The 26,119-nt window shown below is 40.6% G+C and overlaps 1 protein-coding gene across 3 annotated transcripts in view; it reads left to right on the plus strand.

The window, feature by feature from the left end:
- Window positions 1-26,119, plus strand: part of WDFY3 (WD repeat and FYVE domain containing 3) — a 171,601-nt gene continuing 145,482 nt past the window's right edge. For 2 of the 3 annotated variants that reach the window (XM_061480382.1, XM_061440888.1), the window contains exon 1: window positions 1-440. The gene's annotated coding sequence lies outside the window, so the exon portion shown is untranslated. Of the gene's footprint in view, window positions 441-21,488; window positions 21,549-26,119 lie in introns of all 3 variants that reach the window. The other variant, XM_061440880.1, reaches the window with a different exon arrangement.

Consider the following 26,119-nt stretch of genomic DNA (forward strand, 5'->3'; position numbering starts at 1 on the left):
AGCAGGCAGCGCTGGCAGCCGGGCGGGGAGGGGGCATTCGGCGCCGCGGAGGAGGAGGAGGACTAAGATGGCCACCAGCCGCCGCGGGGAGCGGCCCCGCTCCCTCCGCCTCGCGTCGCGCGGCCCCCTCGGCTTGGCCCGGCGTTGATGGGGCCAGAACGACCCCAGCGCCTGGACGCTGCAGCGGTGGCGGTGCCTCCCGCCGGAGCCCGCCCGGGCCGCAGCGGGGGAGCCGCCCTCCCGGCCCGGCCCACACCGCCCGGCCGCGGCCACCCCGTCGCGTAATCCCCCCCCTACTCCCGACTCGTGCCCGCGGAAAGGAGCGGAGAGAGGCTAGGAGACGAAAGGAGAGACCACCCGCTGCCCCCTCCCCGGCCCGGGGGGCCGGGCCGGGCACGGCACGGCACAGCGGCACCGACGGAGACCCCCGCCGCCTCCCGGTGAGTGCCTGGTGGCCCTGCCGCCTAGCCCCGGCGCTTTGTTGTATCGCCGCTGGGCCCGGCTGCGCCGCGGGGAGACCCGCCACCTTCTCGCGGGCCCGGCGCGGCAGGCTGCAGCCCCCGTCCCCGACGGGGTACTGGCCCCGCTTGGGACGGCTCTCCCCGGCCCGGCCGCAGGCCGCGGCTATCGCCCCATTCCCCGGGGATGCCATACGGCCGGGCGGCCGCCTCCCTCCGTCGCCGCCGGGTTGGAGGAGGGGGCGACGTCGCAGGTGCCTCGGGTGATGGATCATTGTCACTGCACGGGCAAACACCCCTCCATCCCCCAGGGGTTTTTAATGTTTTATTTCAGCGGCCGCTCCTTGGCCGCTGTGGGGCGGGAGGCTCAGCCCCGTTGGGCTGAGGGGGGCGGGCAGGGGTTGTGGCGGGGCCTCAGCCACCGCGGAGACGGGTGAGGGAAACCTGGAGGGGACGACGGAGCCCCGCGGGCGCTGCTGCGGCGCTGGGCCGGTCCGGTCCGGCGGCCTTTGTTGTGGCTGGGGAGGACGGTTTTCCCGCGGGAGCCCCGATGGAGATGCGGAAGGGAGGCCCCTGGCCCCAGCCCTCGGGTGTGCGGGAGGGCCGGCGGGGAGCCGGGCCGCGGAATGAGGGGAGACCGCCCGCCGCCCTGGGCCAGCGCGGGGAGGAACACTGGCTCGCAGGCGGGTCGTGGGGTCGCTTTTTTCTCCTGTAATTCGATTTTCATTTTTTTTATGTGGTTATTTTTGTGGCAGTCCTCGAGCTACCGATCCAGTGGTGCGTCAGGGACATTCAAGTTAAAGTACCCATCAGATCCCCAATGCATCCTGGGGGACAGGGAGGTTGTGGCTTCTGAGAACTCTGGAGCATTGTGTGTGGGGATTTCCGCAGATGCTGAGGTACCCGCTGCTTGTCTTCAGCGTCCTGGGAGGTGATCCACATAGATGAAGAGGTTTGAATGGAGGCCAGTCGGTGGTGCTGGGTGCTGAGTCCCTGTGAGCTGTTCACCTTGAAAGAATAGGTCCCTAAATTCTAGCTATGCTTGTGTATGCCTCCATAGAGAGAGACTTATGAAAGAAATTGTGCAGAGGATTAAATGTATTTTGACCTGTAGTTTCATGGATAGTCTAACTGAAATTTCTTGGCTGGCTCCCAATATTTCAGTGTAGACCTGTGGGTCCTGGCCTAATTTTAATGGTTGAATTTTGGTTACTTGGCAGTGTAGGTTTATGACAAGGTCTGTGTGTGTCCATGTATTGGATCATGTACTTTTACTATGGACAACAAATGGTAGGCTTACTGTTAAGAAGAGTAAATTTCATATGCTGTACCAAGCACATATGACCAGCTAAGTCACAAGTGGAGCCGGAGCTGTGTTGTTACCTGGTGCCTGTGCACAATTGTGGTTGTACAGCTGTATGATGTGCCTGAGCTCACAGATTCCCATGGATCCAGGCTGGGCCTGGAGGGAGCCAGCTTGATTGCATCCTTGGCACATTTTGGTGACAAGCTAGTGGCATCTTGAAATAGGCTATATGAACAAACTGTACAGTTTGTGTGAATTGTCATTTCTGCAGTATTTTGCTCATGCTACGCAATGTTGGTAGACTTGCAGCATTTACAAATATGAAAGTTACAGTTATGTGAATTGTTCAGTTGCAGTAAGCCAACCAAATCCTTCTCTATGCTTTTAGATTATAGGCAGGCATGTTTATGAAACAGAATGCTTTGGGCACTGGAAATGTGCATTGATGTTAATATGGCATTGTGCCTTTGCTGTATGATCCTGGTCAAGAAGTGCTGATAATCTAGCTTTGGCTGTTTATTTGGACTATGTGTAGGCATCTTCACACTATGTAGTGTGGATCTGTTCAGCTTAGTTGGAGCCAATGCTGAAATACTCAACACCATTGACAGCAACATATTTTAGGTAGAATGCCTCAGATATCGGTGGTGGTAGACACCATCAGTGAATGGTATTTTTCAGTTTGGTATGTCTTTGCTAGGAATTGAATGTGTTTGTTTGCTTTCCAATCCACTGTGCAGTTTTTAGGCTGCTAGACTTGGAATACAAATGTAGTATGTTTTGGGTTACATGGTTGCAGCTTTTAGCCAGCTAATTATCTATTTGACTCAAATTTAAGCAAGTTAAGCGTAATACTGTTGTGATTTTTAGTATTTTAAGCAGCCATTTAAAAATGTGTTACAACATTTCTATCTCAAGGTTTAAGTAAGGGTTATTATGTCCAGTCGATTGTTTATTTGCAGTTTGATGCATTGAGATCAGCTACTTGACGGTATCATGTGGTACAATGTGAAAGGAACTCATTTCTTTCCTTACAAGCAGTAACAGAAAGAGGCTAAGTAACAAAATTATTGTAATTTCAACCTGGAAGTAACAGGTTTAGTTAGAAGGCTATGTTATCTTGTTCCATCTTGCTACATGAATTGTCTGAGAAGCTGAGCTAACAGTAATCTGAGTGGGTATGAAAACCTTGGTACTTTGTTTACTGGAGCTGTACTCCCAGAAGTGTACACAACAAGCAGGTCTTCAGGAGGTACTGATGTGTGTTGCTGTTACAGTAAGACTGGCAGATGTAAAATGCATTGTGAATTCTTCTATTTCATAGTTCTCTGCAAGTGTTCAGTTGGAATTTTTAGCATACGGAAGACTCCTGGAATGCTTCATGTGCAGAGTATGGCGTGAGTGTGGGCACATGTTCCGCTTGCTTAGGAGTGTCATGAGATTGTTTGGAAACTTTGGTGTTAGAGCATGAAGTTTCACTTCCCAAATACTGATGTTAGCTGTTTTGTAGCATTGGGTTGTGGGAATTTACTTCTGTTTCTGAAGATGTGCTAAGATGAGGAATGTAAAGAAAAGCCAGTAGTTCCCCCCGTTAAATTGCTGAAGGACAAATCTGCTGATGTTGATTGGCAGTTTAGTTCATGTTTGTGAGTGATTTTAAGTTGCTGTTGCAAAATAGTGGAAATACTGTTTCAGCAGTGGCCTTTGACTTGCATGACTTCCTGCTGTAAGGAAGTTTTGTATTGTTTGTCCAAAATAAACAGATTTTGGGGAGGGTGGATACGGTATGCTATGAGGAACCATACATCTTAGTCACAATTTACCCGGTAGTGCTTGCTTTTCTGATCATTAGAACTGTGGAAATCTGTTCTTATGGTATCTTACTGGAATTAAACTTGCATTTTGAAATGGGGAATAGAATCTTTTGTTGGTCTGTAGTACAATTTTTGGTTATGTGTGTAGGGAGGGAAATAAATGGTTTCTTCATGGCTTTAATACTGAAGCTTTTAACTTCACTGGTTTCCTCCTTGATTCTTTTTTGTTGGTAGTGTTGCTAAGTGCAATAGTACAAAATTTAAAATGCCCAAGTTGCGACAGATACTCATGCTATTAGTTTCTTTGTGTTATTTGCAATAGTGATTGTTTTAAAAAAATCTTTACTTGTTGTTGCTTATGTGTCCTGAGGGGCCTACAACTTGGGTTGTAAGTGTGAGCCTTCCACACCCTTCAGTGTTGAAGGGACTGAGGCACACTGATGTAAGATTGTCACGTGTCTTACAAACAGCTCACTTCTTTAACACTGTAGTTTGGTTTCCAGTTTTCATCTTTTAATAAACAGTTTCACTCTTGTATAACTTCTGTTATCTTCTATTGAAGACTTTATATCCTGCGTCTGGGCTGTTCACACCTTGTCCAGGCTGGGCAAGAGAGGACAGAACATAATTAGAAGGCCCCTGTGCATATTTGTTTTAACCAGCTGCCCCACAGACAGTATAGAAAGCATTGGTGGTGTTTCCTATAATCCTGTTTGCACTCTCATTGCCAAAACTTCTGAGGTTATGTATGAAATTCTGCTGGCGGCTTGTGACATTTTAAGTGAAGTCATTTGTGAGGATGTGGGAGCAGCATCTTGACTTGGGTGATAGCACTGCAAACTTTGCAAGACTGAATATGCATTACTGGTGATCCAGCCTGGAGAGCATCTGTTTGGCAAGCAGCTCATGTTTTGTGATGCAGTAGTGCAAGCTTCTGCTTGTTTTGCTCACTTCCCCTCTGTTCTTATTGCAGGTAAGTGCATACAGCACCTTGTGTTTGGGTCACCTGTTGGATGGTGGGAATGACTAAGCAAAGTTAGATAATCTGTAGCACAGTTGTTGCATATCTTGCTTTGTCTTTTTGCTAATACTGTGTCAGAGCTTAACAGAAGGAGGAATAGGAAATACTGTATAAAATTATTGGGTTAGTACTGTGTAGCATTTTGTGACTTCAAGTGGCTTGTTTACACCCTGTATGTTGATTTACTATTGGCCTGTAATTACAAGGATTTTGTTATGAATGGTGAAGGGGAAACAATCTTTAGCTAATTCTTTCCTCAGGTCTTTTGTAAGTGAAGATGACGCTCATCTTTTGGGGTGTTTTTTTCCTGTGGACAGCTCTGGGGCAAAATTTTCTGATTTCTGTTCTGTATGGAAATGTGCACTGGACATACTTTTTGCCAACTGTGCTGATGTTTTTGTGATTTTGAATGACAGCAGGGAATCTTTTTTACTTTTTAATTTTTCTCTCCCCACCTGTGGAACAAAGCTGTGAGCATGGAAGTAAAACTGTCTGTATTGAGATTTTGGGGGAAAAAGTTGTTTGACATTTCTTTGGAATTGGATTATTCCAGTGAAAGCTACATGTTGTGTTTTGGGATCTTTCCCTTTTGAGGGAAAATGATTTTGATTGCTTTGATGACTTTGTTTCATCAATGCCCTGTAATGGTTTTCTGCATGTCTTAAGCATGTGACTTCTCCTTCTTCTGTCATATTGCAGAATGGGAACAAATTTGCAGAACTTATTGTAGCACATGTAAAAAAGTATCTTCTAAGATTTCAAAAGTAATAAAACAGTGTTATGCTAGGAAATAGTGAACTCTGTGGAAGAAATGAACAATAAGGGATGTTGAATGGGACATAGTCACATAGCTTCCTATTTTTGGGTAAAAAGTAATGTAGGAAAAAGATAAGATGGATGCATCTGAATTATAGCAGTCAGATACGCATTAAAAGACTGCTTAGTTCTTGTATCTTCACAAATATTGTTATTTCCATGTCATGCAATTTATTACCATGCTACAAGGAAAAAGCTTTGAGCAGGTTGGCTAACTTAGTGTACAGACAATAGTACATCTGAAAACACATGAAAGAAGTGGAATTTCCAGATGGCTGATTTAGTCTCTTTCTTGCTCTAGAGAAATTATAATATTGCACTGAAAATACATAAGAGTTAAACTTCCACTTTTTCAGGTTGGGTGGATATTCCTTAGTTACATGGCTAACTTAAGCTTCTTGTACTGAGCCTAAGACATGTATCTGAGAGAAGTCAGACCTTTTGGAGATGGCTTTTGCCTGATTTCTTCCAGCAACTTTTTCTGTGAACTTCCTAGTTGGTAAAAGAAGTTATTCCCTCTCTTGAATAATTTTCTTTTCTAATGGTCATGTGAGTTTTGGTTTTGGATATGCATATAAGGCTTTCTAGTGAAAGGTTTCAGAGTAGGGGAGCAGTTACCAAAACTGATGCTCAACTTAAAGCAGCTGTGTCAAGTAAGCAAATAGAGGAAAGCAAAACCTTCAGAGCTTGCAGTTTGGTAATGATGAGATAGGCAAGTGGCTAGAAAGGGAAGATGTTCCAGCATATACCTTAGATGTTTTTTAGGGTCCTTCGTTTCTGTGACTTAAATGAAAATGTGCATCAAGAGCTCGTAAAAATGATTATCTGGCTTTCTATTTCACTACTAGTTTTGTCAAAGTTATTGCTGTGCGTTGGGTGTTAGAAAGTAGCTCTACCTGGACTATTTTGCTATTTTTTTTGTCAGTGTTGCGTTGACAGGTGGAATTGTGTTTTATGTTCTTACATTACCAGATGATTTATTATTTTCAAATGAAGACATAGTAAAAATCTCTGTATAATTCAAAGCAGGGTGGTTTGATTTGTGTAAACTAGTAGCTGATGGGATGTTGCTTCAAAAAGTAGAGTATATTTGAATGTCATTGTGATAAGTAGTGTTGCTTGGGGCACCTAGCTCTTGCTGTGAACCAGAATCTTAACTCACAGCTGGACTGTAATAGAAAAAAGTGCTTTGTACACCAGGGGATTCCTGAAGTTTGTGTTTGGTTACTTGGCAGTGTAAGTCTGTCCCTTTTTTTTGTGTAATTTGAGATTATGAAGGGAAATTGCAGGGCTAAGAAAATGGTTGGGGTGTTGTAGAGTTGTTTGTGTTGGAAGTGACCTTAAAGATCATCTAGTTCCAACCCCTTGCCACAGGCAGGGACACCTTCCACTAGACCAGGTTGCTCAGAACCCCATCCAGCCTGGCCTTAAATACTGCCAGGGATGGGACAGCCATGTCTGGACAGCCAGACTTCTCTTTGCAACCTGTTCCAGTGTCTTACCACCCTCATAGTAAAGAATTTCTTCCTAATATCTAACATGAAACTACCTTCTTTCAGTTTAAAGCTATTCCCCCTTGTCCTACCACTACATACCCTTACAAAAATTTCTTCTTCAGCTTTCTAGTGGCCCCCCTTTAGCTACTGGAAGGCTGCTATAAAATCTCCACGATACTTTTCCAGTCTGAACAAGCCCAGCTATCTCAGCCTGTCTTCATAGGAGAGGTGCTCCAGCCTCTGATCATCTTTGTAGCCCTTCTCTGGACTCGCTCAAGCAGGTCCACATCCTTCTTATGTTGGGGCCCCTAGAGCTGGACGCAGTGCTGAAGGTAGGGGTCTCACAAGAATGGAGTAGAAGGGCAATATCACCTTCCTTGATGTGCTGGTCATGCTGCTTTTGACACAGCCCAGTATAGAGTTGGTTTCTGGGCTGAAAGTGCACACTCAGATGAGCCAGGTCATGTTGAGCTTCTCATTGAGCAGCACCCCCAAGTCCTTCTCAGGGTTGCTCTCAATCCATTCTCTGTCCAGCCCATGTTTGTACTTGGGGTTGCCCCAGTCCAGGTGCAGAATCTTGCATTTGGCCTTATTGAACTTCGTAACATTCCCATGAGTGAATGTCCAGAAGGTATGCTGTAAAATAAACCAAAAAAATGCACACAGAGAGAATGCCTTTGCTTTTTCATTAAAAATATGACAAAATATCAACTTAGCTTGGTCACAAAACTTCTTTTAAAAGAGTTTTTGAGGGCTTGGATGGTGGAGAGTCCCAAAAGGGAGAAAGACTGTTCAGAATGCCTCAGGGAGGGTAAAGATCCTTAAGAAGGTTAATCACATAGAAGCGCACCTGGCATCATCAGCCTCTGCTTTTGTCTGAGGTTTATTAGACTGGCATGGAGTACTGGCCTTTGAGCTGTTCATAGTAGGTGGACTGCTTTGGTTGGATAATATGGTGGCTTCAGTGGCAGTACTAGTTTAAGTGGATACTGCACCCAAACTGTGGTGAGCAAGGGAAGGCTTTCAGTTTTCCTGTGTGTGTTTGTTTTAACACCTGAAGCTTTTGAATCCTCACTGAATGGGAGAGGGTGTGCTTTAGTGCTCTGACTAGAATAGAAGAGAGTGTTTTCACTGCAGGCTGGTGATAACTGGACTGCTATTCACTGTTTTACTGCTCGGATTCACCACCTCCATAGCATTCAGAGTGCCACTGATGATCTTGGGACTTGTCTCTGCAGTTGTATTCTTGTCAAGACTTACTTCTAATGGGGTTTTATGGAGGTCCTTGAGTCTTCATGTGAGAGCCAGGGACAAGATCAAGGCCTTGCTTTGTATTTGCGTGAATGCACAGAGTACAGAATGTATTGCATAGTAGAATGACAGACAAAGCAGATAAGGAGTGTGTTTCTTAATGCAAAAATTGAGCCTCTTTTTGTTCTCAAGGTTGCTAACCTAAGAGTTAAAATGTCACAGTGCAGGCCCTCAGTAGTGAGATTGAATCAAGTTATGTCTTTTAAAGAGCATGAAATGTCTTTAAGAGCATGAAATAAATGGATTTCTTTTTTGATACTTTTGAGTCTTGGGCATGCAGTTGTCAATTTTTTCCCACAACTGTGAGGGCTACAACAATTTTGGAATCTTCACGTGGCAAGATGCTCAGAATTGGGATGTCATGAATGTGATGAGACTAAGAAGGATGTGGTCAGAGCTGGCAGTATGCTTGTCATCGCTGGTTTTCTGCCTGATAAAGTGACTGAAGTGGACTGAAATTAATTTTATTTGGAAGTTTCTTTACACTTGCAGAAGAAAGGATGCATCTCTGACCAGGCAGAAGTAAACGTTCGTTATAAGCAGCCATGTGGAATAGGCACAGAAACAGTTTTGCTGTTGCATCACAAAACAAATGCAAATACTTGAATCAGTAGCAGTTGAGCAGTGAGCCACAATAGAAATGTAAAAACAAAGTCTCTGTGGATATGATCTGAGAGGATGCTAATTCACTTGTTAATTAGGTTTGCAGAAGTTTCTTTTTCACAGTTCTAAGTGGTGAGAATAAGCTGATGAAGAATATTTAATTTAGGTTTTGAGTGTCTCATGAAGTAACCAGGGTGTATCTCTTCAAGCTTTTTGTTATTAGAGAGTGTAAAGGCACAGTACCAGCACTTCTTATTTGACTGTGGTAACTGCTGGAGACAGAAATATTCTGCTTTCAGTTTCTTACCAGGAACACAACCATGTTCCTAGCAGTGTTGGATCAGGAGCAGGGGGTAAAAGGCTTACTTGCTGTCTCTTTGAAATCCCATACAATTTCACTGGTGTACTTAGGGAGACAGAAATCTGGATATGCTGTATTTGTAGCTGGATATTTTTTTTTCCTAGTTACTTGTACAGTTTCTTTGTGTGAATTGGAAGACCATACTGATCAGTTAAACCACCTAAAACTATAACCTATTCTTATTTCAGTAAAGAACATATGTGCTTATGTATATGCTTCAAATACACATGATAATCTGAATGTTTGGTTTTGGTGGGGTTTTTTGGTGTTTTTTTTTGTGTGTTTTTTTTTTTTTTCCCAATAAATGGAAACAGAGGAGACATATGTACTGCAAATCATGTACTTAGAAAAATAATTTTTTGTCTAGTTATAAATGTCTTTAAAATTGGGATCTTTATACAAGGAGATCAATATAGTTGACATTTTTCTGGAGTAGCTCAGATTGAATAGAGACTATACCAAGGTGAAGATTTAGCTTCCTCTGGCACAGGCAGACTAAATTTGAAAGATGGCAGCTCTCCTCTTTTCTGCTCATCCTCTTTTCTATCATCCTTTGAGAGTGAATTTGAACTTGCAGCCTGAGTAAGGGTGGACATTTCAAATGAAAACATAAGCTTATATAAATTATTAAAAAAAAGAATACCACGATTAGCAGGTGTTCATACTGTGTGGAGTTCAGTTCAGGTCTGTCTTGTTGCATTAAGCTGAGGGTTGTGGTGATGAAGTGTATCTGCCTTCTGCAGTACTACTCAGTGCTGCCTTTGAGTAGGAAAGTGGAGCATCTCAAACACTGCACGGCCATGGGCAATTGAAATACATTCTTGATTTTGGTTTATTTCCCTGTAGCTCCACATTAGGTTACCAGGGAAGTCTACCAGTCTGTGAAGCTCTGTGATGGCGTGTCAAATGTTCTGCATCCAAAAACCAATAGTCTCTTGCTCTCTGTTGTTTATAAGAGATGAAGGTTACTTCTTGGAGCTTTCTTGAAATATGGTGTCTTTATAACTATTTCTGTGAATGGCTGTACTAAGAAGTTACACAGGGTTCAGCTGTGGTTTTGAGACTGTTCTGGTATCTGTTTGGAGAGGCAGGAATGGATGTATGCCAGGTTTCTTTTACTTTCACAGCCTGTCTCTGCAAATTTATCCTTGAAAGTGTGCTTAAAGAGGCATGGTGAACTTTGTGTCACTTCCAAAAATGCATTTAAAAGTGATTTTATGTCTTAGGCCATGTCCAAAATGCCCAACAAAACTAGATGTTTTTAGCAGCCCTGTATTGTAATGTATTCCAAAATTCATTTCTTTGTTGATCTGAGAAAGGCTCTCCAGTATCTATGGGTGTCAGGACCATGTTGAAGGGTTTATTCTAGTATTAATGGTGGGGCAAAGCTTGGGTTCAACAGACTAACCACAGTTGTCTTTATTATGTGTTGGGAGGAAGGACTTACCTTAAAATTTGATTTCATCTAGGACAGTTTGAATACATCAGAGAAATGTTGGTTGGAAGAGACATCTGGCAGGACATTTGCTAGGATGTTTTAGCTGGAAGGATGGGGTTTACAGACCTGACTTTTTTTACAGGAAGAGATAAGAGATGGTGAGTATAGGGTGAGCTTTTGATGTACTTTAAGCACCAAGTTAAGACGCAAATCTTTCAAGTGCACTGTGGCAGTTAGGCAGAGGGTGATTTTTTTTTTTTTTTTGTTAATGATTTTTTCTGTTTTTTGATGTGATAGTGAAAATAGCAGGATCATTCATTATTTCATAAGATATCAAAGTACTGTGTATTTTACTGTAACTTTTTCACCATTGAGCTTACAACTGGTCTATTTGTTAGATGTCTGCCGTGTTCGCTGTTGGTGTGGTGGGCAGCAGTGACTGGTGTCAGCGGCTGGAAGGTCCTGATGGTTGCTAATGTAAACCTTGTTGGAAAGTTAACACAGCATGTGGAAGGGTCTTACCTCTGCCGAGAAGAAAGCAAGCTATTTTTGTGAATTTAAAGAAATTGGTTATAAACAATAAGGGTCCTTTGACCCTTTTACTTTGCTCAAGGAAATAAGCCTGCAGTTAATCAGAGAGAGGGGAGCAGGAGCTCAGTCAGGAACACTCTGACTTGACTGAAAGTTTAGTATTAACTTGGAACATAGAAGAGTGGTGGGAAGTCATACTTTCTTGTTAAAACATTAAATAAGGTTTGGTAAGAAGTCTTTGAATAACCCAGGTTTTTAGAAGAACTGCATTGCTTGGGATTAATAGATTGTCTTGATGTAAAAGAAAAAAAAAATCATAGTAAGTGCGCAGTGTTGTGTTTTCTTGTTAATGTGTGAAGACTCTTCTCGAGTAGTTTTCAGTATAACTGTTTCAGGAAGATATATTTGCCTGCATGAATGGAGAATGGAGGCCTGGTGAAGACTTTATGATTTGTCTGTTATTTTCTCATTAATGAGTATTGCTGCTGTTCTTTAGACTGGGCAAGAGGTATTTGTCTGCAAATATCTTGAAGAATTTTGTATAATTGTATTACCAAGACTACTTGACCTTTCTCTTTTCCCATCATGTTGATGACTACTTATATGGCCATGGCCAGTTTACCAGCTAACAAGTAAAATCTAGCAATAAAAAATAAAACTGGTAAAATAGATCCTCTTCTCTCTTACCGCAGTTTCTTTGGTAGCAACAATTCAGTAGCAAAAGAACAAAAGAAGAGTCTGACAAGCAAGTCATGAAAATTTTGTTTCAACCAGTTCACTATGAGTGTTGGGATAAAAAATAAGCGTTCTGTTGCCCTCCAGATCGCTCATCAGGTACTGTTAGAATAATGTTTATGCTGAACTACGTGGAGAGAGGAGAATCACACTGGATTGCTTTAGTGCTCAGAAATATGCTCTTCTAGGCTTTGCTTGTTAGGGCAATAACAGAGGGTGGTGTGTGGACCATGAGCCTTACTGTCATTCATAGCTTGGTGTGCAGCCATGAGTCTGAGGCTGGCCAGCCCCACGAGTCTCACAGGCTGCAGGAAGGACAGTTCTTGTGGCTGCTAGGTGAAATCATTGTCTGTAGGGGAAACTGTGGCATAAATGATTGGTCTCCTCAACACATGGGGTTTTATACTTGTGTTTATAAAACGCTGTTCATTGGAAGTATGACAGTGTTCATCATGTCCAATGGAGGAATCACGCTTTTCCTTAATTTTAGCAAACTCTGCAAAAGTGGTAGTGAGTTTCATTACATGAATTTCTTCTAATTTACCTTGCAGCTTTCTGCTTCCCATTTTCAGTGTCTTCCCCTTTTATTTATGAGCTGACAATAAATGGCAGGACACATCCATTTGTGCTTATGCATATTGTGTTACTGTCGTTCCTTATTTCTGTCTTACAGAAAGGAAGTGGTGTTCTCACCCTCTCTTTTTTCATTGCTAAAGTATTTTGATGTTAGTAAGTAAGCTTTTCACTCTTCCTTATACCGTTTCGAATGAGTGTGCCTGAGATGGAATTCCTAAGACTTAATAGAGTATTTTGAACAGGGCTGGGAAAAAGATGGCAAAATTTTATCATGAGATGAAGGCTTGTACTAAAAATACAGTACTGTCTCAGAGTTATTTTCTAGTGTTTGTTTTGCAAGTTCTTGTTGATTTCCCTTGAAGACTAGCTAGTATAATCCCCCCCCCCCCTCTAAAAAGGCCTGGAAAAGGAGGACAAGAGGGACTGAGAAAATGGACCATTTCAAAGCAAGATCTGAAAAACCTGTCTACTGAAGCAGTATAATTATAGTGCCTGACATCTTTTTGCTGTCTGTGCTGTCCTTTCTTAGTTAAAACCAACTATCTTTTGAAGATTCTGGTACTTCAGTGGTGATCTTTGGATGATTGTAATGTTTTTTACAGTAAGAAATTACTCTATTTCCATATAAGCAGTGACATGTCACTGCATTGTTGCAACATCTTTTAGTTGAGTGGAATTATCTCTTTTAGAAAGATATCCTATATAATGAGTGGCTCTGAGTTAGGGGAAAATCTGACATGCGATTTTAGTAATCTGTTCTTCTGGCCAATTATTACTCTCCTAAGAGGTTTTAATTTCCAGACTGGAAGTGAGTTTGCTTACCTTACCATGCATGTTGTAGTATCATCATTCACTAGGTCAAAGAGCCCTGTGCTGTATAAACACAATCTGCACACAGAGAAGATGACCCAGTCTCTTTTAACTTCCTCTTGACCTTCAGTAATAAATTTAGCTTTCAGTGATAAATTAAATATATTCAAGTCATTGGTAGTCAGTATTTGTATTCTAGTTGTCCTCTTGAGTTTAAGATCCTTTAAAAAGAGTGACCTTTAGATATCTCAAGGCATTCTAATGCATGGAATAAAATTTCTTGTTTGCTTTGAAACTCTTCCCACCTTTCCTTCCCCTCTGCATCTCCCCCAGCTTGGGGGCACCTGCTGCTGCATACAATGGTCATGTAAATCACGTTGCCGTGGCTTGTTGGTTTTCCTTTTGGGATTTGTGCTTTACATGCTCCAATCCCTTTTTCCCACTCAAGTTCATTGCACGTAACCATGCATTTGACTGTACTAAAATGAATGACATTAGGAGGTTTGTTATCTACAAAGAGATTCAGATAATGGTGTCAGTCAGCAGTTACCACGTGTGCCCCCTGTGTGTTCATTCAGTTGTGTGTATTACTGGCTTTTGTTAAGATATTGGTTGTATTAGCTGGTGTACCTTTAATGGGATTAAAATGAAGTTGCTGAGCTGAAGGTATCAGTTTAATGATGCTGAGCAGCACTTTCCAGCTGTGGTAGTTAATGCATATGAATGAGTGAATGAGACCACATTTATCTCAAAATGATCACTTTAATAATGGGGGCAAGATAGAAAATATAAATGTCTTTGAGAAAGATGTCTGAAAAAATCTCAATATTATTGTAGTCACATAGTTTAGTCTCAAAATGGTAGAAATGTAATTTACCCAATAGTTGAGGGCTTGGAGGAGGGATTTGGGGGTTTTTGATTATTTTTTGTTTGTTTGTTTTTGTTGTTGTTTTGGCATGTGGTGTTTTAACGTGGTGTGTTTTGTTGCTGGTGATGTCTTTTTGTCCCTCCCCCAACAGTTTAAGCATTTCAGATGGTTTCAGAATATGAGGTCCTCCCAGTTTTTGGCTTCCACTAAGCTGGCTGTATTGTCAGCAGTGCAGGGAGATGGAAACAAAGCAGTACCATTTGTGCCGCAGTAGCTCTTGGAAGTAGTTCTTGGAAGACCGTTTCTCTTCTGATCTTTCTAGAAATACTATCCTGGTGGACCTGCAAACCTAAGAAAACTGTATTGCAGTCATCACGCAATACTCTTTCTCGTCCTCTTTCAGTTTAGGAGATAGCAGTAGTCAGTCTCACTTGGATGTAGACAGAGCTTTTGTCGCTGTTCTTTAACTGGAGAAAAAAGTTTGGTGATTTGAGAAGAGAAAATTTGTTTTCCACCTCTAACACTGTTTGCTCTCCAGTCACCCCGAGTTTTTATTGCTACACTTTGTTTCCTTCCTTCCTGCATCTCACTGAATAGTGATGCCCTGCCCCCTTGTTTTAGGTCCCTTTAAGGGACCATTGCTGGATGGTAGAGTAATTACTCACTGGTTGATAGAGGAAGAGGTGCTGTCTGAATGTACACTCTACATTATCAACCTCATTATAAGTTTTCAGCTGTCTCTAAGCGCTATGCTGGCAAGTCTGGACAGGCAGACGGCAGGAATGCATCAATGTGCCAGAAGTGAGAGAACCCAAGTTAGTGACCCATCTCTGTTTCTCAGTTAGTGTTTCTCTTGCACTTCTTGTTCCTGTAAGTCTGGTGTGTGTGCTACTGTTGCTCCTAGGAGAGCTTTAAATGAAACAAATGTATTATTCCACTTTCCTTTTCTGTTTTTTTTTATATTCTGCTCTTGCACAAAACTCTGCTCATGAAAGTAAGCAAGGAGAGTATGTGTGTGTGTGTGTGTGTGTATCCACACACAATGTCCACAGTATTCATTTATCCTTTCTTTTCGTTTGGGGCTTTTTTGGGGTCTTTTCCGTGTGTGTCATAATCTCAATTATATATTGTTCTTGATCTGCCCTTGAAAGAAAATTCTTCTTTCAGAACTGTTTTTGTGGCCTTTCTACAGGTCCATTGCTCATACAGTCTGCTGGGCTTTAGTTTTGAAAGAAATTCTTTGGATTTATGCCAACATATTGCTTGGAAAAAGATTGCTACAGAGAATTCCTCTAGTGTTCTCTTGGAAATGCTTCAGAGCAGGAGAGAAACCAAAGGTAGCAGCAGCATGGGGTTGGTAGACTCAGGCCCTTCTCAAAGGAAGAATACACTGAAGATCAAATAATTTTTTTTCTCGTAGTTGCTTCTGATAATTTGAGTTCATTTAAATCGAGGATATCATTGGCATTCCAAATATTATTGCTTTTTTCTCTAATTTATTTTAGATTTAAATCTCCTGCTGTTATTTGTCTTTCAGTGTATACATGCACAGGTAATTTGGGATCAGCATGTTTGTGATTCAGAGAATCCTGATTGACTCCTTTTTCTCCATAGGATTGGTGATCCGTGAGTTAAAGAAGTTCAGTTTTATACAAGATACATAAATGCTAATTTTGTCTCGTTGTGCTAATTTCTTAAATCATCTTGACTGGGATGATGTAAGGATGAAAGTTTTATGTTTGTTTCTTTTGCTGGGCAGGGGAGTAGTTGTTGAGACTTGGCAAGTTTAGGAAATGGTATGTGCATGTTTGTGTTCTTTTTAAGCCAAAACACAGTAAGCTTTGGGATTTCCTAGAGCATGCTGTTGATAGAGCAGGCAAGAACCTTTTAATAGTTTAAAACAAAAACCAAATGACAGTTACTTTCATTGCTTTATGCATGCTTTAATTTTTTTGATCTCTTTCCTAACTAGGCTTTAGGGTTATGAAGCAGGAATAATCAGATTTGAACACGTGAGTTTGAGCTTCTGGTGGTTTAAGTAAATATGTTTCAAGGACTTGTGCGTCCACAAAACTGCAGTCTGTCTTTCATTTGGCATCACTGTCAGGTCATCTGGATACCTCTCTTTTTTTTTTTTTTTTTTTTAATTCCTCTCCTGCATCCAGAACTACCCTGCTCAACTTTGTCATTTTTTTTTCCATGTCACTGATAATTATGTTGCTTATCATTACTCTTTTTTTTTTTTCTCTTTCATTCTAGTTTGTTCCTTTCTCTTTTCCTCCTTTGAAGAAGATACTTCTAATTAATTGGGAAGATTTTTTCAGGACCCAGAATGAGTTTCAATTATATTTGCAAAGCCTAAAGACAAATTACCCGGATGTAAAAAGCCTAGCAGCTTAGGAAAGGTTTTGCAGTGAGTCTAAGTTAGTTTTCTGTCCATTCTTCATTGGAAAATAAGGGCATTACAGACTTGAATTATTTGATAGTGGATTGTGGGTGATTGAGTTAAAAGAAACTGCTCATCAGCTGACCCACAGAGAGGGCAGAGTTCACTTCTAAGTGTGTGGACTCGACTGTCGAAAATCAAGATAAATGTGTAGGATGCCCTTATAGCCTTGGGAGAAAATAATTGCCTTTTGCAGTTACTTGATTCCCGTTACCTTAGACGCTGGTTTAAGATCATCCTTCCAGAGAGCTGTTTAACTGGAAATCATCAACTATAGAGCAACCCTAGACATATAAATAGCAGGTAACTTAAAATGATTATATCTTAGATGTGTAAATTTACTAATAAAACATGTATATTTAAGTAAACAATTAAAAAGTGGGTATCAGAGTTAGTAGTATTGGAACTGTGAGCTTTCTGACTTGCTTAGTTTTTAGCCTTTAGGTATCTGTCTTGTAAGTAAATGTTTTAACAGTGCCAGATTTTCCATGTTAGAGTGGTGGAGCACTTCATGCTTGTGGCTTTATGCCTTCTCCTCCTTCCTTAGCATCCAAACAAAAAAGAATAGGGGTGAGGTAGGTGGGTTTGTCAAATCATCTAGTTTTCTCCACAAGGAAGGTCATCACGCTCTTGATCCACTGTTGTTGTTCTAGTTGCACTTGGATTAGCGTACAGTAGTATCTTAAGAGTGGGCTGGAGTTACTTTATTCTTTGAACTGGCCCCTGACTCCTCCCTGAGTCCTGAACATGAGAATTGTTCACAGTGTTTGTCAGAGAGCCAGGAGGGGAGTGAGGGAACTGCTGATGAGGTTGGTGTGAGGTCCTTTGTTGCAGAGCAGGTCATTAATCAAAATCCTGAGTTGTTGCAGAAGCATTAGGAACAGTAAGTGGTTTATTTAATTCAGAGCTGGGACATTACAGATAAAGCTATGCTGTTTTGTAGCATATTCACGACACTGGGTTTTAAGGATTGGATTATTGCTATCTGCAGCAGTTCCTAATATGAAAAAAAAAATAAAAAGAGAAATGTGGATTTTGAAATGTGCAGCTCTCCTGTTATGGTGGCTGCTAGTGAAATGCTGCTGTGAACTGGCCATTGCTTCTGTGATTGTTACTGGTCAAGACAGTCCGCTGCAGGTCTAGTGACAGCAAGATGCTAGTGTGGCTGAACAGCATCTCCATCATTTTCCTGAGGCAAGTTGATGGCTGGTGGGTTAAGTGGAGAAGAGTGGGGCCTTTCTGTAATTGCTGGTCCCTTAGGATCACGAACATACAGAATCGAATGTGTGTTGTGGCCAGCGTGTGCCTTTGTTCAGGCTTTCAGGTTAGCAGCTTCTCTGTTTCCTTTGACTAGACAAGGTTCCCATCTCATCTGTCCTCTTAGGAGCTGACAGGCTGAAGTGGTGGCTCATGGTGAATATACGTTAGGTATCTCCCTTTCTTAAACTGATCTGTGCTCCTGCTGCAATACAGATCCTGGTATTTGTATTTCTCTTCAAGGGAAGCTGCTGATTCCTGCCATTGTTGCTGGAAGTGGTCTGTGCTGAGCACAGGGGGCAATGCTTGGAGTTGTAGGGGTGAGCAGAAGAGTGAACATTCGTTCTGTCTTTGCACAGCCAGTGAGTTTTGCAGTATTCTGGGCACTAGCTAACAGGGCGCAAAATGGCCAAGACAGCCATCTTAGCATCATTGTTGTGTTTTTTTTTATTTTTTTATATTTTTTTATTTTTTTTATGAAGTGCCATGTGGCCTCTGAGCTCTATCTGGATTGCTTTCAGGATTTGGCAGCAATGACATACGCTTCCACATCCAAAGAAATTCAGGAATATTGCTGCCTCATGTCTTTGCTGACTCTGCAATGCAGTAGCATTGGGCTTTGAGCCCAAATCATGGTGGGAAGATAAAAACCACCTGACCCAGAGGTAAGAACCAAATGGACAAGACTTAGAGCAGAAAAGAGATAATCAGAGAAATGCAAATTTTTTGATGAGGAGATAAAACTTTTAGGTTTCATTTCAACTCCTTAACAAGAGGGCTATAATTAGGCTAGAATTATCTTTATGGATTCAGTGCTGGCAAGCTAAAATTCAACTGCCTCTTAATCAGCGTGCAGCATCTTCGCGGTCTTTTGGCTTGAGTAAAACCACACTTTCACCCCTTGTGCAATGCCACAGCATGCAGGTCTGCACAGTACATAACCACTCAGGAAAACCTCTTTCCTGCTTGTTCTTCAGTGATATGTTGTTCCTCATAGGTCAACTTGTCTTAATGTCTCTTCGAAATATTTCGCAAGTTCTGCCGTAGGTATCTGCAAAATATCCAATTATAGAATTAAAATTGTGTTAGCGTTTGGTGGCTTTTTGTAGTTTATGATTGCAGTTCAAATGTGACAACCACAGAACATTAAGTTCTACAGCAACAGAAGAGGTCACATTTCATGCAACTTAGCCTTAGAGACAGATTTCTCCAATGCAAACATGTCTTCTGAGAGCAGGGCTAGAAATGCCAGGTGGTAAATACTTGTGGCTTGGCACTGGCATTAGGACATGTTGATTTTAGGGGAAATAAGATGTTTTTAGTAAGGGTTAACATAGAATTTAATAATTTATATTCCAATAAACTAAAAAGTAATGTTTGAAAATACAGAGGGCCTTCTCTGTAGCAGGATTTAACAGGTGGTATTTAGTTTATCAGCTGTGGTGTGCTAAAAGGACTTTCCTGTTGCTTATTTTTTTCCTAATGGGGAGACGGGCAGACGTCGTATAACTTCTCAGGCAGTAGCGATTATGCAACTAATCCTGCTGCATTGTGGAGCCAAAGTCCTTCCAAGTCCCTGAGCACCAGCTGCTTGTATTCTGGTTACTGCTTTTTTTCCTTTTCTTTCTCCCCCACTGCCCCTTCCCCATGTTGTTTGTGGACAAGTTATTTTCTTTCCTGTGTTACTGTTTCCTTCTTTCTGCAGTGTCAGGGAGACAGTGGCTTGTTTGGGTTTATTCCTCAATTCAGCATGCTGCAAAATCAAACTGCCCTTGTATATCACATGGAATATGAAATGTATGGCGAAATGAATTTTTTCATGACAAGAATTGGTTGATTCTTTATCGGTGTATATAAGAAAAGACATTTGCTTGAATCTAAGTGAAATGTTATTGCAAATGGCCTTTGTTGAAGCCAAGGTCAAAAGTTATGAGTTCACATTCTCATGACATTAAAGCATGTGAAAAGATGTTTGTTTGTTTTAGGTTTGTTTTCTTCCTTCCTTCAAAGGGCAAGCCTGAGAGAAATTTTGATTTCTCTACCCCCACCTCCCTTCCAACCCCATCACAAAATAAAATATAGTACTTCTATGTATAAGATGAGGTAGTTGTAAATTTCATGCTTTTACAGCCAAGTGATCTCACTGCAGTGCAATAAAGGCAGTTGATACAGTGTAAAAATGCTGTACATCTTACCCTATTCATTTTCAGTTCACAGTTTTTTGTCATGCTCTTTCCATTTCACGTTACATGGCTTCCTGTGAGCTTAAGTGATAGTAGATAGGCTGTTTTTATCTGTGATAAACATTCTGAAGCCTGCCTGTACGGTACTGGGTGATGGGACAAGAGATGGTGGACTCTTAGACTGCAACGCTGTTCTCTGCTTACAGGGGAACTGAGCATAGCATATACAAGTCCAAGTAGAGGAGAAATAATAGTTGGTCCATGATAGCTCTGCTTGTGTTTCTGTGTCAAATGTGGTGTTTATCAGTCATAAATAGGTTGTAGTGCTTAGTGTCCTGTATCAGGAAATTAACTGGGGAGAAGTGTTTAAGGTCGGTCCTTAGTTTGTGAGTCTTATTCTAAACAAGTTATAGGGAAGACAAAGGATGCATTTTCTTGCTGCTGGTGACTGTACTGTGGATCAGGTATGTGGGAGATGGTAAGTTGTCTTAGGATTTGTAAAAGTACCATCATCTGGGCTATTTTGGTTGGAATTTCTTTTCCTTCACGGACATCATCTATGCCTCAGTTTGCTTTAGATAGACCAGGGGCACAGAAGACATTCTCTCAACCAAAAGACTGAATGTGTAATGCTAATACTTTAATCGTATCTACTCATGTCTCTCCCCTCCCCACCAAATTTCTCATGGTGAGAACATTGGGTTCTAGCTTAGAAAATATTGTGTTTCTCAAACCCTAGCCCAGCTATGCGTGTTTAATTCAGACAGCTATGTTTGTCACTGTGTTATTTGAATATTTCTGTTGGTGGTGAAGAATCTGCTGGAGCTCATACCTCAGCCCCACAGATCTTGCACTATGAATGGTGTTGTACTTTATTAGAACTCCTGATACTGGAGAAGTCCAGAAAGTAATGATGAGGTTAGGAAGGATTGCAAAGTTTTTTCTGCAAAATACCCTCAAACCTAACAAAACTGCTAGACATCATGGCTAGCTCTTTGTCACCATGCTGGCAGTGATCCCCTGGTCTAAGTAGAGTTTCTAAAAGTAGCGCTTGTGTAAGGCCCATAACTTAACTGAGAAATTTGAAATTGCTCTTCAGACCTTTTCAGCTGACGTCTTCTGTAGTCCTAATCACAGAGCTCTTCTCAGTGACCTCGGAATTTCAGGTCTGAGGCTTGATTTCAGTGCCTTTTGGGAACCTACCTCTCACCATGAAATGGGTGTGTGGGGTTTTGGGTTTTTTTTTTGTTGGTTATTTGGTTTTTGTATGTTTTTGGTTGGTTGGTTTGTTTTGTTTTAAAATAATGGAAGGAAATGATTTGGAAATCAGTCTGTAACTTACTAGCTAACTTGTAAGGGCCAGAGAAGACCTGCCTCAAAAGACTTAGTTTGGAAAACATCAGGTTATGACCCTGCATAAGGCATGTTGTGTCATATTTGTGTATGTGGTATTTCCAGATTCCAGAACAAACACTTGAGGGACAGTGAAATGGAATTCAGTGAACCTGGACTTGAGAAGTATGCCAGATGCTTTTGAAATACAAACCTGTTAGTTCAGGAATTTGCCCAAGAACATATATGAATTCCAAAATAATAGTGATTCTTTAAAAATACATAGTAGAGTGATTGGTAAGGAATTTATGTCTGTCCTGGCTGCTGCAGGAAAAAGGGCGATTATTTTAATCACTGTGTTCATGGAGTGTTTATTGTTTGCCTGCATATCTGCTTTGTACATGTGGTTCTTTCGATTGATTCATTTAGTGTTAAATGATAAAATCGTTAAGAAGGATTTAGCTGCTTTTAGCAGTTTCAGTGAATATATGCATTATTTAGCATGTGACTTTCTGGGTGTAATGTTCTGGGTGTATTCTGTTTAAAAAAGTCCTGTATGAATTAGTAACTTAAAAAGGTTTTGTTGGTTTTTTTTTTTCTTACTCCTGGTTTCCAAAATACTTGGCAGTTGAGTTAGAAATCTTAGAAATTAAACAATATAGCAGGAGGATGTTTCTTTGCTGCTTCAGAGAAAAGATAAGGTTTCTTTTCCAAATTACAGTTGCCTAAATCTCCCCTTTTCTTTTTGAGCCTTAGTGCACTGTTGAGTTAGGTTATTGGAGAGTTTATTTTCTGTTGAAGGCAGTGGAAAATGTTAATGTGCTTCTACCAAGTTGTAGGTAAGGGTTGGTACCAATTTACAACGGTGTTAGGAACACGCTGGAAATGAACAGCAGATCAAGTGCACTAATGTTCTTGTATTTCTTGATCAATTTGTAATGTCTCCCCTATTAAGTGCTGTCTTGATTTTCTGTGTAACTAAGGACATGTCTGTGAAATGTTAATTCTCTTAGAAAGACTTAAAACTAGTCTGTTCATTGCACCTTACTCTTACAACAGTAAATCTCACTTGCATTAGCTGGTGAGGAGAGACTTGAAAAGAATTTTAATCAAGGGTGGTACTCGGTCGCACAGTTTAAGCGCTGTTTACACTTCAGATCTTGATCAGGAAGAGAACTGAGGTAATGATGTTTTATTGTGAAGAAGACAAAATATTATTGTTGAATTTGGTCTCTTTAAAGAAACTAATTCTAACTTGAGATCTCCTAACAGACCTAGGTTGCAAATTAAAATCTATGGTGTTTGGAAGTTGGAAAGCACACATTCCAGTATCTTGGTTAAGCTTTAAAAAACCCAAACAAGTGAAGTCCCTACAAACTAGGGAGGTGGTAACATCAATAAGCTTGATGACTAGTCTTGTATGGTGTTTCCCAGTTCTGTGATACCTTTCTTGAGCTCTGTTTAAATAAATCTCAGGTTCCTAAACATGGTTATTCTGGTAACTTGTAGTATTCAGCAGTGCTCCTCATTTCGTCGTAATGAACCTAAAATATCTGATGGTGTTGTTGAAAGCCCAGTCCTTTCAAAATAACACCATATGAACTTTGGTTTATTGTGATTATTTTAATGATGTGGGCAGTAAGCCAAATGTCACATTTCTGTACAGAATTGGTAGGAATCTAAAGTCATCTGGTGTATGTAATGATATTTTTCAAACTAACTGTAAGGACACTATTTTTTCAACCCTGAAAATAAATCTGAACAGAAATAAACAACAGTTTAAATAGTGTTAACTGACAACTGTTATACCTTACTGGTTTTTAGCTTTCAGTTTACTATATGTTTACTCATTTCTTATGTAGCAGAATGGTAATGAAATTTTATGCTGGGGGGTTTTACTTTTTATTTTCATCATAGACATCACTTTTGTATGTTTTGCTTATGCATGAATACTTTTAGTAAGTCATGTTTTTTTCTCATTTACTGTGATATTTCTAGCGCATAATTTTTGAGTACTTTTAACTTTGCAATAGGAAATATAATTGGGACAGAGTGACAGATTATTATATATAAATATATCTATGAATGCAACATATATAATATGTATTTTTATATATCTAAAATGTATATAATATATATATATACAACTGCAACTTAGATTGCATTTACTTTGAGAGTATTAGGAGTTTTTCATTCAGTAAATACTCCAGATGGATAGTATAGGCAGAAATTGCAAAAGAATGACATTGTTGGTGGCTCACAGCAAGAGAAAGAAGAGATTTTTCAAATTATATTTGGAGCAAGTTGAGTAAGAATGTGTTAAGGAGAAGGAAGGATCAAGCTGTATCATCAAGTAGCTGCTATATTCCTCTTCCTAAATGTTGTCCCTTTTCCCTCCATCAGCAAAAATCCCAAACCAAGCCAAGCAACTGTCTTCCCCCCCGCCCCCCCAAAAAAAACCCAGAAGTCCAGACAGAAACAAACTCAGTAACTACAAATCCGTGAGAAATATTTACTAATGAAGATACAATTCTGTGCCCATGGTAACAGGGAGAACTGGATAACTGTGGAAAACTAATTAGTACTTTTCTCAAGATATTTCTTCATGATTGACCATACAGATTCAAATAGTGAGGTTACTGGATGACTGAAGAGACATTAAAATTTCATGTTGGCAAGTGACATTTCCTTAAGTTATTCCATGTCTTTAATATATCTTTTCCTGTGTGTGTTAAAACTTTGACCATTTGAAATCCAGACTGTTTCAAATGGTCTGAATCTGAAACATGCTTACTACTGAGTCTTTTGCAAACCTTGCACTTCAAAGGGAAGCCTTTAATTCACCCATGTTTCTGGGTAAAGACTTCATGTCTGAAATCTTGGCAGGACAAGTTCTTTTTGTGTAGAATACATGTTTGGACAGAAGAACATTAAAAACTAAATCTGTTATTGTCATTCTTCCGCTTTCAACTTCTTAGGACTGCTGGAACAAGTTATTACATTAATTGGGAGATAAGAATGGATATTATTTAGTGTTCTGAATCGGATTCAAGGTAACAATGATCAGGAGCATGTATTATGATATACCTTTGTTGGCCTGTGATCTCTGTCTCAGATTTAACAGCAAAGAGGAAAGAAAAAGAAAAGGTGATGAATGAACTGAGGAAAGGAGAGACTGTCTGGGGACATACTGAGGAAAGTTGGTTTGAATTTTTCATGTGCATGGAACAGCACAACATCCACTGTGGAAATATTTTAGATACGCACACAACGAAAATTTACTGATGCTGCCTGAACAAATTAAAGCCCATGAGCTGAGTGTTCTGTTGAGCTCTCCCAGTTCCACAGTCCTTTCAAGAAAGTTAGCCTAGCATGTTTCCATTGCTGAGTATTACTTTCTGGTAAAGAAGAAGTACATGGTCGTAATTTCAGCAGCTGACTTTGAGTGACTGCATTTAGACACTTATTTCTTTTTAGGACTTCATCTGCAGTAACTGAGTTTCCCTTTGGTCCAAGCAAAAGGAAAAATCAATTAGCTTAGTGTATTAAGGGCCAATGATGAGCTGCAGGATGAAATCTGACATTCCTCCTCCCGCCTGCCCCCCCAAATATCTGTGTGAGCTCTTCTGTTGAACTTGAGTGTCACTAAATAAAAAGATGACTTTTTACTCTGGACATGCTTTATTTCACGTTGCAGGCTGAAACAATTACTGGAATATTCACTGTTGTTTCAGTCTGTTGGTGTTTGTTGGGATATTAAAAATTTTATTCCTAACACTTGAATTAAACTGATCAAGACAGGCAAAATTTGATTCAGAATGAGGTCTGCAGCAGCTGCCAAGAAGGCAGAACCCATAGCTGCGAGGATGTTGCAGGCAGTCAGCACAACAAGCTATCCCAGAAACATGGTAAATAATCTTGAACAATATTCAGAAGGCCTAATCTATCAGGATGGTGGTAGTAGTTTAGTGTAGCTGAATGTACTGGTATGAAGCATCATCTCATTTACCAACAGAAGCTAGTAAACTGTGCAGTAAATCAGGCATTCATGGAAATTGTTGTCTTTATGTTCCTTTTCTGATGTGCCATGTTACTTCAGTTAAGTTAGAAATTACTTGGACAGAGCTGTATGAGTATATGCTAGCCTTGCAAATTCACAGAGGATGAACAGTGCTACAGGTGGGAGTTTGAGCAACTAAGTAAAAAGACTTCTGCGAGATGAGAATCTGAATTCTGCAGCACTCTTCTGACAGGTGAAGGTTGCAAATTGTGGTGGAATGGCTAGCACCACAACAGCTACAAAGATGTTTTATAGCTGTGTATGTGCTTTGGAAACAGATTCCAGGAGCTGAAGATTCCTGGTGTAGTGTACAATAGAATTAAAAAGTAAACTTTTATTGTTACGATTTCTGTATATCACCACCCTTGATTTGTTCAGTTCAGTGTTGAGCAGTATCTTTAGGATATTCATGAACATTTAATTATATACTGATCTGTACTTTTGGTGGTCGGGCTGCTTATTGACTTAATTCTGTCTCAGCTGGCAAAATTCCCTAGCAAAAAAAAAATGTGTCCTAGAGACCTTCTGAGAACAGTAACATTTAATTTAGCAGTAGGGAAACAGTTTATTGGCATACATGTGTTTCAAGGGTTTGAGTCCCATGCCATCGAACAGCAAAGAGTTCTTGTAGAATGGAAATAGCTTGCTGAATGCCAAGAAATGAAACCTCCTGCAAGTCTGTTTCTCTTGATTCCTG

Source organism: Pezoporus flaviventris, unplaced genomic scaffold (genome assembly GCF_033815535.1).
Source record: "Pezoporus flaviventris isolate CSIRO_AGI_PZ_B2104156 unplaced genomic scaffold, CSIRO_AGI_Pfla_v1 ptg000002l, whole genome shotgun sequence".
NCBI lineage: Eukaryota > Metazoa > Chordata > Aves > Psittaciformes > Psittacidae > Pezoporus > Pezoporus flaviventris.